Source organism: Nomascus leucogenys, chromosome 22a (genome assembly GCF_006542625.1).
Source record: "Nomascus leucogenys isolate Asia chromosome 22a, Asia_NLE_v1, whole genome shotgun sequence".
NCBI lineage: Eukaryota > Metazoa > Chordata > Mammalia > Primates > Hylobatidae > Nomascus > Nomascus leucogenys.
The window spans coordinates 121,407,479-121,419,653 of NC_044402.1; the positions used below are offsets into that span (position 1 = coordinate 121,407,479).

At 36.6% G+C, this 12,175-nt stretch overlaps 1 long non-coding RNA gene across 1 annotated transcript in view; it reads left to right on the forward strand.

Annotated features, from left to right (window-relative positions):
• LOC115832417 overlaps positions 1-12,175 on the forward strand; it is a 221,098-nt gene that overhangs the window by 198,612 nt on the left and 10,311 nt on the right. The window contains exons 5-6 of the long non-coding RNA XR_004027912.1: positions 9,617-9,719; positions 11,460-11,579. This is a non-coding gene — a long non-coding RNA (uncharacterized LOC115832417). The remainder of the gene's footprint in view (positions 1-9,616; positions 9,720-11,459; positions 11,580-12,175) is intronic.

The window sequence follows — 12,175 nt, forward strand, 5'->3', positions numbered from 1 at the left end:
AACATGAATTAATTATCTTACCTCAAATAAAAGATTATTTCCTTAGCATCAAGTGAAAAAACAAAAACAAAAACAAAGATGGGTTCTGAAGGCATCCATGCTCATTATAGCAGAAAAATAAAATTTTTTACAAGTTAATATTTGCTAATGTACAAGATGTGTCCAAGGTTTGGATTCTATGCTACTCTCCTGGGAACTTGTTCAGTAACGTATGTGTGAGCTAGAGATAGGAAGTGCTTTAAATGAGCCCCTCCAGGTTCTCTGAAACAATTTGGGATCAGCTCTACATCTCCTTATTAAACTCACGTGGGACTTGCGGGTGCTTGGACATGAAAGCTGCAAATTCCTGACACGGTTGTGACCCTCGGTGGTGGGCTTTCCAAGACAATAAAAAGGGTGAGTCCCCAGCTGTGTACATGTCAACTAGGGAACCTCAAAAATAGGGTCATTGATGAGAGAGAAAGACTTAATTTTATATAGGTTAAAAAAAAGGAGCACAAGGCAGAGAATAGAGAGATGGCAAAATATGGAATAAGAAATCGGCTTACAGATGTGGGGGAGGACGGAAACCTGTACCTTGCTGGCCTCTTAAATAGAAAAAGGAGAAAGCAATAAGCAACAGAGGATTCTTAATGATCTGAATATGGCCACAGATGCCTGAGGCTGGGCCTATTTCAGGCCAATAATGAGCTTTTGGGCTTATGGAGTCATTTATTTGGCTCTACAGTGTGGAGCCCAAAGGCGTTGTTCATTAGGAAGCAGGAACTTTACCTAAGGGTTGTTTGTGTTGGTCTTTCTTGCCAGAGTGAATTGTTCATTAGTGTCGGAGAGAGATCCACCCTCTCTCTCTACAGATAAATGGTTTAAAATAAAACCTGTTGATTGGGGTTGGGGTGAGGGAAGGGAAAGAAGTGTTCAATAGAAACTGCTAAGCCCCTTTGATGATGGTTGAGGGGCAAACAAGCCTGCGCAGCGTAAATAAATCCCAAATCACTGCCTGACTAACCTGGTTTTATCACCAAAATGGCAAATTAACTTGGCCCTGTGTATGGCCCAGTTATTTGGGTTAACTTAATGATGTAATTGGATCAGCTAAGTGGTAATCCACTTGCTAATGCAAGCTATCAGCTGTAAGTCCCATTATATAGTTACTGCACCTAACCATCACCATCAACCAGCCCAAGGATTTTCCCGCAGTGTAGAAACATCTAGAGGTGAGTAGATGGAGAGTTCTAGAATTTGGAATGCCAAAGGCTTGTTGAATGTAGTAGCCATGCAGCAACTCCTTGCTTGTCTTACCTTGTTTGGTAGTATAGAGATCTCTTGCTTTTTACTGGAAAATTTGGGTTGAATAGTATTTTACAAGTGATTGTTCCCTTTCATTGTAGACCTTTTGTCAGTAATGGCTTGGTCATGTTAACGTGTTTCTTTGTTTCTCTTTTTACTGAAATTCTCCAGAAAGTATTTTGGAGACTTGAAAATACATGTAGCATAGAGACTATAGGAGAAAAACTGTAAAAATAGAAATACAAATGAATTAGCCAAAAATAAACTTTCTTTCCAGATGGAGATTTTGGTAGTCTGGAATGAAATGCACAAGAAGGTTTATGTAACTGATGAGTGACAGAAAACAAATGCTAAGCTACATGAAGGGTGCTGCTGGTGACACTGGTGATGCAGATTTGATGAACACTTTCCCAAAGGGTAGAGGCAACTGACTGCTGCAAATCAGAAAATCAGCTTTATCCTGGAGGTTCCTCTTAATTGAGGTGAATTACTATGTTGCTTTAATTACTGTGCTTTTCCCTAGTACTTCTGGCAAATATTCCATTGGCCTTGATTCCGGCACTATCCATTGAAATGTAAAATTACCGATGACTGAAAGAGGGAGCAACACATTAGAGAGACCCTTAAAGATTGGATGCATTTTTGTGAAAGTCCACTGCTAATGATTTCTCAGCAAATTGAGCTGTGTAATTTAAACAGAACACATCTTTTTTCACAACAGACTCGTAGGATATGGAAGTATACAAATGCCTTCACTGCCCAAAGTGACAAATTAATAACCTATAAATTAATTATAGGTGTCTTTTTTATCTTTCCCTCTGATTAGTTTAATGTTCCTTTCCTTTTTTATTCAAAAAGCTCTTTCCATCAATTCTGCCAGGACTGGGAATCTCAAACCTTTCAGCTATTTCTAATCTTCAGTACTTGAAATCACTAAGCAGTGAGGACTGTCAACATAAAAATTTGTTGTACCCACCAGCTACATTAACATATTTTTTTTTCCAGGAGCATCTCCTGCTGCTGGTTTTCATGTTAATGCATTTCCAGTGTCTTGCTTCAAGTGAAAAGTTTCTTGTTTCTCTCTGCCCTAGGTCCATATGAATCTTTTCCAATGAACAACTATTATCACTCTTGGAAAGTGTGAAATTTTGTGAACGTAACAGAATAAATTATTATTTTTAAAAGTCAATTTAGCTACCCTCTGTCTGTTTCACTTGGCTTAAAAAGAATCAAATTACCAGTGCCAAGCTCAGCAGTTGGAACTGTCTACCTACAGAATCAGATTGAAGAAACGAGAAAATGATATGCATTTTCTCCAAAGCAAATGTTTGCCATTTGCTCTATAACTTCTAATGCCTTATAATTTAATAACATAATGAGCTATGAATCAGCAAAAGTTGCTTTATTATTTAACCTTATTACTATTTCCAATGTCATGCCTTCCTGATATTGGCAGTATATAACTTTCATTATAAAAGACAATATTTAGATCATTTGAAGGTGTTGCAGACTGGAGATTCAGATGGATTTCTTTTGACCAGGGGCATTTTCTTGGAACAGTACTTTCTTGACTACTTCTTGTAGTCTCTGGATACCTGCCATTTATCGATTTCATAGCATGTTTCAAAAACTGACAGCTGGCCGGGCGCGATGGCTCACGCTTGTAATCCCAGCACTTTGGGAGGCCGAGGCGCGCGGATCACGAGGTCAGGAGATCGAGACCACGGTGAAACCCCGTCTCTACTAAAAATATAAAAAATTAGCTGGGCGTGGTGGCGGGCGCCTGTAGTCCCAGCTACTCGGAGAGGCTGAGGCAGGAGAATGGCGTGAACCCGGGAGGCGGGGCTTGCAGTGAGCCGAGATCGTGCCATTGCACTCCAGCCTGGGCGACAGAGCGAGACTCCGTCTCAAAAAAAAAAAAAAAAACAAAAACTGACAGCTTAGTTGTGAATTACCAAGGAAACTTTATAAGAAATACACAACTGAGCAAACCATGGCTCTTCATCCATATGCATCATTTTAATACTTACCAACATAAAGATGGAAGGAGATATATTAGTACTTTACAAAAATTGGTAAACATAAATACAAAAAATTATTAGAATAGTATTAAAATTCTCATATACCCAGTAACCAGTGTTTAAAATGATAAAACTGGGCAGGGCATGGTGTCTCATGCCTGTAATCCCAGCACTTTGGAAGGCTGAGGCAGGTGGATCACCTGAGGTCAGGAGTTCGAGACCAACCTGGCCAACATGGTGAAACCCCATCTCTACTAAAAAAAAAAAAACAAATAAAATAATAATAAAATACAATAAAAATTAGCCGGGCATGGTGGCAGGCACTTGTCGAACCAGCTACTCAGGAGGCTGAGGCAGAGAATCGCTTGAACCCAGGAGGCAGAGGTTGCACTGAGCCGAGATCTTGCCACTGTACTCCATTCTGAGCAACAGAGAGAGACTCTGTCTCAAACAAAACAAACAAACAAAATTATAAAGCTGTCTTCATCTTGCTTCTTTGCACTAAACATGCTTCTGAGATTTATATGTGGAAACCAGTAGCTTCATCTTGTTCTTAATCGCTGCGGTGTGTTCTTTTATGTTTCATAATGTACGTATAGATTTTCTTACTGTTTGGTATTTAAGTTGTTTTTATTCTTATAGCCATTGTAAGCAAGGCTTCAAGAGACATTGTTGACAAGTCTCCTGATGCATATGTGCAAAGATTTTCTTGTATTATATATTTGAAATTGCAGCCGCGGATCCTAGAGCAAACAGGTTTTTAACTTACCAGGTATTGCCAAGTTGTTCTCCAAAGCTTCTCTCATTTTGGAGGACAATTTTCTTTTGCAGCATCAGTGACTATTCCTCTGCAATTCATCAGTTTATGGTATTTTGATACTTTAAACAAATCTTGCCAAATGAATAGTTACACAATAACTTTTTTTAAAAAAAAGGAATAAATTTTGTTTTCCTGATGCCTTGTTAGATTGTGTACACTTTCATCAGTCATTTGCCTTTGGACTGACTTTTCTGTAAATTGCTTTTCTAGATCTTGTGTCCATTTTTCTGCAAGGTAGCTTGATTATTTCTTATACGTACATAGGACAATTTTCAAATTTGGGTACTAATCCTTTATTTTACTCATTATGAATATTATCTTCAGTTTTTGCTTATTCAACTTTGTTCATTATTCCTTTTATGGGAAGCATGTTTACATATTAATGCAGCTAGTCTTAATTATCTATATATTTTTTGAGTTATGCTTTCAGCTAGGAAATACATTCCCATCAGAGTTTAAAAAGAAATTTTAGTAAACATTTATCTAATAATTGTAAAGTTGTTTAGTTCCTATTTTGTTTTTTAATCCATTAAAATTAATTTGGAGATATAATATGAAGTAGAAATTTAATTTAATTTTTTCTGTAAAGAAAATGAGTTGGGAGGCGGAGGCAGGCAGATCATGAGGTCACAAGTTCGAGACCAGCCTGGCCAACATGGTGAAACCCCATCTCTACTAAAAATACAAAATTTAGCTGGACATGGTGGTGCGTGCCTGTAGTCCCAGCTACTGTGGAGTCTGAGGCAGCAGAATCACTTGAACCCGGGGGGCGGAGGTTGCAGTGAGCCGAGATCTCACCACTGCACTCCAGCCTGGGCGACAGAGTGAGACTCAGTCTCAAAAAAAAGAAAACAAGTTGAACGAATTGGCCTAACACCATCCTTCACAGATGTGTGATGCTGTGTTTGTCACATCCCAAATTCCGAGACGTGCTTGGTCCTTCTATGGGCTCTGAATTCCATTGCATCAAGTCCTTCATCTGTTCCTCCATTAATATATACTGCTTTAAATCTGCAGCTCTTTTAACAGTTTTTACTCTCTGGTAGAGTAAGTCTCCAAACCTTGTTTATTCTTTTAAACTGTCATGGCTGCTATTGGAACCATATTCTTTAAAATGAATTTCAATAATAGTGTTTTTAGTTCCATCAAAAATGTATTTGAGATTTTTATAAAATAGGTAAATATATAGATTAATATGGAGGGGAGGATAGATATGATATTAAATATCTCTATTCATAAATAAGAAATATGTCCCTATTTAATCAAGGGTTCTTTAGGAGCTTTTAATTGTATTTTGTACATTCTTCTGTTTTTGTTCATCTTTTGTTTGAGTTATTACTAGGCTGCTTAAAATTTTTTGATATTATTTAACTGTATCTTTTTAAAAATATTTTAAATGACTTTTTTATGCTTATATCAATTCCAGCAATCCTAATGAAAATTCTTATACATTTTAATTCTTTCTTTTAGTTGCTTTTGGATTTTCTTTATAGAGAATTGTCTCTTTATCATGCTCATTTCTTTTTCTTTATTATTAGGTAGGAAAGAACTGCTAGTAAAATGTTGAGTAGAGGTGATACTAAGCATCCTTATCTTATTCCTGACTTAATTAAAACTGCTTTTGAACTCCACCATTAACTACTGTTTGATATGGATAAACTTACTAGGAAAAGAAAGCATATTCAATTAAATATTGAAAGCATATCAATTGAATACTAAATAGAGCAATTGCTTTTGCTATGACAGTTGAGATGATTATATGATTTCTATTTCCTGATCTGTTAATGTGGTGAATTACATTACTATATTGACATGTAATACCATTGTTGTATGTTTTGAATAGTTGAATGCATGCATTATATATACTTGAATATTTTACCACAACACATTGTTGAACTTGGTTTTCTAATATTTTATTTATATTTTTCTATCTACATTCATAATAAGATTGGGCTATAATTTTATTTCTGAACTGTCTGTAACAGATTTAAGCATCAAAGATATACTAGATACATACTCTGAAAAGCATGGGTCTCTTTTTTTCTTCTCTCAAATAGTTCAAATAAGACAGAATTCATGCATTCCTTAAAAGTTCACTGAGATGCCAATAACATAGTTTGAAACTGGTGTTTTGTGCATTGTGTGTGTAGAAAAAGTATTACTATATGGAAAGTAACCATTTACTATTAATTCAATTCTTCTAATGGTATTATTTGTCTAACCATTTCATGTTTATCTGTTATATAATAAATTATAGTTAATTATGATTTTGTGTAAAATTTTACAGTTACCTCAGTTTGCAAATTTATTGACATATTTTTTCATAGAATTCTCTTATGAGTCTTTAAATTTCTACTATATTTGAAATCATGGCACCTATGATAATCATTGATGTTGCTTCTCTGTGCCTTCTCTCTTACTTTCTATGACTGAAGCCCACCATTAGCATTCTTGGCTGTCATTTTCATTATTATGACCTTCTTCAGTGGAAAGTCCTTTCCCCTCCAGGTGTTGATGTGTCTCCTCTCTTGTCCATTTCAAAATATGAGAAGTCCTGGTAGGCACTTATGGTTTATGAGATTTTAAACAATTTTTTTTCCTAGGGATATTTATAGTTCAGATGAAACAAAGAAGGATGGTTTAGAAGAAGGGATCTATAATAGAAGTTCCAGCCCAGGAAAGTCGTCGGCATTTGTGGGTTCAGAAATACCTTCACAGCTTCCCTAAAATCATGTTATATAAATAATTTCCTCTGACCAAAGGCCACCTCTACCATTAATAAAAATCAAACTTAGTAACATGTGTGGTGTGGTTTGAGAATATTGTTCAGAAGTATAACAAGTACATTAACATAATTATTTGGGAATTTCTTACATTTAGAATCATTCTATGTGCTTCAATTTTTGAGCTTTATATCATAAGCTTAAAATACAGTAAAAAAGTGATAAGGACTTATTTTAACTTCATTGTATATCTTTTAAGCAATCAAGTATGGAATAAGAATACATAAATATGAAATTATTTGATGAGATCATATGCCAGAGAGTCTTACCAGAGAGTTTTCAATTTTGTTGAGTTTCTCATTGCCATGAGAAAATGACAAGAGATTTCAACAATTCTCCTAGAAAAATATTTGCATAAAATTTGGAGGTACAATGGTCCTAAAGCCCGAATCTGAATTCAGGTGATAACTTCTGATTCTGGACCATCCAATATGTTTTAGCATATGGGTAAAACTAATCCTGAACAATCCCAGAAATAGAACTGTTAACATGTTTTAATGTGATAGTATCTTGTTATTAACAAGTTTTCTGAAATCAGATGTGTGAGGTCAGTGATATCAGTTTTAATTCAGGACCATTAAGCAAAACAAACAAAAATAGCAGATGCCTTTTTAATGCAAAACATAAAATTCATGATTTATATTGGAAAGATACTCTTTCTTCCCAGGTTTCCTTACCCTCCTGTCCTCACATATGTTCTTTTGCTACTTACTTGAATTAGATGACATTCACCCCCAAGGATCAGATCTAATATTCTGTAAGGTTTCTTTTCTAAATCTCTTTTGCACTATTAGATTTTGCAATTTTAGAGTAAAATAAACCTCAGGGACATAAGGCCCCCTGAGAAATAAAATTTAAATCTATTTCTGGTTACTATTTTGTGAGTCCCAACTTAAACATATTCTCTTTCTTCATTTTTTGTCTCTCTCTAGCACACAAAAGCCCAAATTGGCATATACTTATTTTTTGAAGTTAATGGGGTGTGGTATATATTAGATTTTTTTTAAGCATTTGGGAAGAGTTTCTGGAAAACTTTTAAGATATTTAAGATATTTCATGAGTGCTGAAAATCACTATTTTTATATGTTATGTATTTGTCTTAAACCAACTCTTCTGAAACATTGCTTGGGTAAATTAATGTCATTCTGCACTCTTTTAATGCTTTCAGAATTTTATGGCATTTTACAAAATGGGATAACTCATTTCTATGTAGCAGATAATTTATTTTACCCATTAAAAGGGGTCTGTAGGGTCAAAAGTGATGTTCACTATGATCTAAATAAATCATCTGGCTTTTTACAAATAATATTTATTAAAACCTCTATTAGAAATGGAAAAACAAAATGTAAAGTTTCCAAACAGATCTTCATCTTACTTAGCAAATAATGGAACATTAACATGATTATTCATGAGACTTATTCTTGAAGGGTATTCTAATTAAAGGATATACTAGAGTTCATGAGTTTCAATTTGGAAGGAAAGAAGCTCTACTTTTCATATAAATATCTTGATACTCATTAGGAATAATCATTGAAATGATTTTCTAAAATGAGGGATTATGTTATAGTTAATGAAGCTTGTATTCAACAGTGCATATTAAGAAAAGGCAAATTTCCTCACTTACAAAATTTCCCAGGATGTTAAAAGATGTAGCGTTGCTCTCAGTGCTGTGCTTGTGTGCTGAGAAGCAGAGCCTAGCTTCATCTGTACCCACTGCATAATGTGGAGGATTTATGTAAATGATATTCGTGCAGGTGCTAGAAGACTGTGGACAATTCCTTTCAGGGGATCTCAATAAAATGACACTGAGCTAAATCCTTGAATTCGATAAAGCAATCAGCTGGGCAAGGCTGTAGTTCATTCTCTTAGATACATATAATATACTTTAATAATGCCATAAATCAATTTAGTTTTTGTTTTTATGAAATGTGCATGTGTGTGTGTGTGCATGTGTGTGTCCTCTCTTATAGTTTTTGCACTTATGGCTGATCTTCTCAAATGAAGAATGAAAGCTTGTTGTCTGTTGTAGTGATGCTCACAGGCAGCGTAATCAAACTTGTAAGTCCTGCAAACATTCCTGTGTGATATTGGACATGTTTCTCTAAATTCCCGATTTCTTCATATGTACAAAGGTGGTCTACTCTATTTGAGCTACTGTAACAAAATAGCAGGAAACATGGCAAACTGGGTAGCTTTATTTCTCACAGTTCTGAGGGCTGGGAAGTCCAAGATCTAGGCATCAATAGATTTGGTGTCTGGTGAGGACCCCCCTTTCTGATTCGTAGATGCAGCTTCTAGCTGCATCTTCACATGGTGGAAAGGGCAAGGCAGCCCTCTGAAGCCTCTTTTATAAGGGCAATAATCATATTCATGAGGGCAAAAGGGTAGGGTGACCAACAATCTCAGTTCCTCCAGAATTGAGGGGTTTTCCTAAACACATACTAACATCAAGAAAATCCCAGGCAAACTAGGAGGACCTGGTCACCCTAACAAATGGGAAAGTAAAGATATCTACCACCAGTGGTGTGCTGGAACCAGCTTCTACTAGCTAGGAGACCCAATTGTTAAATAGGAATTTTGTGGGCCAACTTTAATATACTCAGAAATTTTGTGAGCTATTGGTAGCTTTAAATTATCTATGCTAGGAATGTTTACACCATAGTAATAAGCAGATGCTACAAATTAGGGTATTTTTTTCTCCTCAGAGAGCCTGTTCACTAGCATGTCACTGCCTATCACACCACAAGGCTGATGAAATTACTATTGAAATAATCCATGTAAAATGCTCAGTGGAGTGCATGATACAAGGTAAGTGCTAATTCAGTGTTGTTGATTAGTAATTTATTATTATCCCTATTAATTATGCATTAGCAGTCAGTAAATATCTGTTAAATTGAACTGAACTGTGCCTGAAGTCACTCTCTATAACTTATTTCAATGAATTAAAAAAATGTTCAGAAGATAGACTAAGTTTATCTTCTAGGTCTCCAAACTGGTGGTTTTGTCCTCCCGCTTCACTTTCTCTACATTTCCTCTCTATGAACCTAAAAAAGCCGTTGTCTCCCAGTCTGGCTGGGCCAGTGTCTCTAGCTGCAGGAGTGTGTAAGAATTATGCATTGCTGCTGTGCATGGGGTGAAGCAAATAGGGTTATGTTAATTAGGTCTCTTCCAAGAGGACACAATGGAGATGGCCCCTCTGTTGTGACTGACACCACCACCACTTGACTTGCCCTTGCCCACTGACCAAATCTTTCCATTTCTCTGATATCCAAAACTGCTAAAAGTTCCTATTTTTAGTCTTTGAATTACAGAGTTTCAGACACCTCTGTCAGTGCATGTCTGTTACGTACTTGGAAAGGTAACATACATATTAGATCATCAACAAAGTGCAAATTAGGTTATCAAGTTAACTCTAGCAAAGATCCTTGCTTTAAAGAAATTGGCCCAGGAAAGTAGCCAGATGAAGTTTGGAAACTGGAGTGTTACAGGAGAAGGTAGGCCTAAAGGGAAAGCTTATAGACATCCAGTAGGCAGCACTGGAAAATTCAAGTTCTTGGGATGAAGGAGTGAATTAAAGGTGTGGATGGCAGAGCTGGTGCATGAATAAAGCCAAGATAAATAAAGACACTTATGCATCTACAATACTTGATTTTAGGGAAGCAACCCTCTGAATGTCCAGTTTATAGAAAGAAGTTGGAGTAAAGAGAGGTAAAATGGTTTTAAGCCTCATCATAGCTTTGTCGGGCCAAGCCTAGATCTTCAAGCATAAAAATGTGTGACTAAGAGTAAATATGTCTAAGTAATTTAACCTCTGGTTTATTAGGATTCCTAAGTTATGAAAATGAAGACACTGCCTGGACTGATACAAGACAAATGTATACTAATCCCAATGTATTAATCATCATTTAAAGGCTTTGTCCCCTCTCTGTCTTTGTCCAGCCGCAGTCAGCAAGCATTCCCTCCTAGGGAGGAACACATCAATCCCTTAGGATGTTGATTTGTGCTGAAGAGCCCTACTGGTCTCCCAGCAAGCTATTTCAAGGCGAAGCAGTGTGTGAGCCAGTCAGTTCCTTCTCAGTGTTGAGGGATTTCCAGCTGATCGCTCTGATTGCTCTCATAGAGATAATGTAGCATCATAAAAGGGGAGTTTCTGTAGCAGCTTACTTGCAATCAATGGCTGCCTGTGGTGTTCCAGCTTTCCTTGATGTGAATGCTAGTTTCAGACTTCTATACAGTTTAAGAGAGAAAGGGAAGGGATGGCTAAGGGGTACAGGTGTATTTCTGTCCAGACCTAGGTCTTCAGAAGTGCTGGTATAGTAAGAGGGACCAACTGGAAATAGCAGCCACTAAGGTATTCCCAATACATGGACATGCATTAGACACCCTAGCCCTTGTTTTTTTGTTTTTTTTTTGTTTGTTTTTTTTTAAGATTCAATCTCTCTATTGAACGATATGCTCTTTCCTGTATCTGTTTTTATTCTTGCTCTCTCTTCAATGGTCCCTTGGCATTTAAAACTATTGACTGAAAGCTTTTTTCCTTTCCTCAAGTCAATTCACTTCAGAAAGTATCTACTCCTGTGTCCCCAGCAGCTCACTTCATCCACACCACGAAGCGAACAGAAAGAGACCTAAAGCTTCGTCTATGTGCTTCTGCCACGCACGTCCAAGGTGAGTATCCACTGCACATTTTTTAAAGACGTGAAACATTAGTTACATCATACATGATGTTAGGAAATGAAGAATTTATTGTGGATAAAGAAGAATTGAAGCAAATGTTCTAGACTTTTTGGGAATGCTGCTAATTATAAAATAAAAGATAATGCAAAGAAAAGAACAAAATTTTAGGCAAAGAAAACTAAAGCATTGAAAGCACAGGGTTTGGAATAAGCAGCATGTGGTGTTGGGGTGTTTGTGTGTGTGTGTTGTTTGTTCTTTCATGCAACAAATATATCCTGAGCTGCTACGTGTGCTGGCATTGTTCTAGGGAGCTAGGATGCAGCCTTGAAAGGAACAGTCATTGGTCCCCTGCAGTTCATTTTCTAGTAGAGCCAATAAGTAAATGAATGATTTTTCAAATATTAGAGATTAGTACAAGTAAGACAATACAGGATAAAGTGACAGAAAGTGTCTGGGGCGGGGAGGATGCTTGGATTTAGGATGGCCAGGGAAGGGTTTTCTTAGTTGATGGCAATGAAGAGAAAACAAGACCTGTGGAGTGGAGGCAGAGCTTCACAGACAGAGGGACCAAGTCAAGGCTGCAGAAA